Source organism: Schistocerca cancellata, chromosome 4, assembly GCF_023864275.1.
Source record: "Schistocerca cancellata isolate TAMUIC-IGC-003103 chromosome 4, iqSchCanc2.1, whole genome shotgun sequence".
Classification (NCBI taxonomy): Eukaryota; Metazoa; Arthropoda; class Insecta; order Orthoptera; family Acrididae; genus Schistocerca; species Schistocerca cancellata.
This window is the reverse complement of record NC_064629.1, coordinates 152,978,054-152,979,831: the sequence shown is the minus strand read 5'-3', so window position 1 is coordinate 152,979,831 and position 1,778 is coordinate 152,978,054. Positions and strand designations below refer to the sequence as shown.

The following is a 1,778-nucleotide window of genomic DNA, read 5'->3' as shown; positions in this document are numbered from 1 at the left end:
AATAAAGGTTCTATATCATACGAGTACTGTGCGTAAATGGACGACATGAGGCATACATCCCGTGGCGATGAGTTCAGAGCAAAAGTGGGTGATCTGTGTTACTATGAGGTTTTTATTAACTACTATTATCGCGGCTTTCGAGTGCGGTGTACCTACTATTGTGCTGTAATGTAAGGGGAGCCCTGAAATATTCCCGCTTCCCAGAAAGGGTTCCTGAACCCAGGCGATGTCTGCTTTTGTTTCTTCCAAGAGCCTACCTAGTTACATGGTTACTAGGGTACTTCCGTGGCAGTTTAGTTGTATTACCTTCATAAGGGATGTCTAGTCAAGGAAAAACACTTAGATGTGGTTTCTTTAAAATCCAGAAACACATGTCCATGTGCTCTCACGAAGTCCTTGTATACTCTCCCTACGTTTAGGCCCTCTCCCCCTCGCGCACGTGTCTCCCATAAAAACTTGTAAGTAGTCTGTTTAGATTTTTATATTGGTAATGCCACGTAGCGCTCTGTATGAAAATCACTGGCTGTGCTGTGTGCAGCCTGTGGCTAGTTTGCATTGTTGTCTGCCATTGTAGTGTTGGGCAGTGGCAGCTGGATGTGAACAGCGCGTAGCGTTGCGCAGTTGGAGGTGAGCCGCCAGCAGTGGTGGATGTGGGGAGAGATGGCGGAGTTTTGTAATTTGTCATGAACTGCTATATATATTATGACTATTAAGGTAAATACATAGTTTGTTCTCTATTAATATCTTTCATTTGCTAACTATCCCTATCAGTAGTTAGTGCTTTCCGTGGTTTGAATCTTTTATTTAGCTGGCAATAGTGGCGCTCGCTGTATTGCAGTAGTTCGAGTAATGAAGATTTTGGTGAGGTAAGTTATTTGTGAAAGGTATAGTTTAATGTTAGTCAGGGCCATTCTTTTGTAGGGATTTTTGAAAGTCAGATTGCGTTGCGCTAAAAATATTGTGTGTCAGTTGAAGCACAGTCGTGTATAATTGTTGAAAGGGGACGTTACATATGTAACGTCCCCTTTCAACAATTATACACGAAAGGGGACGTTACATATGTAACGTCCCCTTTCAACAATTATACACGACTGTGCTTCAACTGACACACAATATTTTTAGCGCAACGCAATCTGACTTTCAAAAATCCCTACAAAAGAATGGCCCTGACTAACATTAAACTATACCTTTCACAAATAACTTACCTCACAAAAATCTTCATTACTCGAACTACTGCAATACAGCGAGCGCCACTATTGCCAGCTAAATAAAAGATTCAAACTACGGAAAGCACTAACTACTGATAGGGATAGTTAGCAAATGAAAGATATTAATAGAGAACAAACTATGTATTTACCTTAATAGTCATAATATATATAGCAGTTCATGACAAATTACAAAACTCCGCCATCTCTCCCCACATCCACCACTGCTGGCGGCTCACCTCCAACTGCGCAACGCTACGCGCTGTTCACATCCAGCTGCCACTGCCCAACACTACAATGGCAGACAACAATGCAAACTAGCCACAGGCTGCACACAGCACAGCCAGTGATTTTCATACAGAGCGCTACGTGGCATTACCAATATAAAAATCTAAACAGCCTACTTACAAACTTACTTAGTTCTTTGGGTTCGGTGGCAGATTTTCAACTCTTAGGATCATCCTGTCAGTTTGTCTTGTAGTTGGGAAGCGGATTTTATCCCTGTTTTCATGCGTGATTCGTATTACATAGCGAAGAACTGTTTGAAATTTATCCTTGTTTTCTAGTCTGCTA

At 41.7% G+C, this 1,778-nt stretch overlaps 1 non-coding gene across 1 annotated transcript; it reads right to left on the bottom strand.

Moving 5' to 3' along the window:
- Nucleotides 1-956: 956 nt before the first annotated feature.
- Nucleotides 957-1,118, bottom strand: LOC126186592 (small nucleolar RNA snR70). The gene has a single exon (XR_007537657.1). It is a non-coding gene; the product is annotated as a small nucleolar RNA snR70 (small nucleolar RNA).
- Nucleotides 1,119-1,778: the final 660 nt, after the last annotated feature.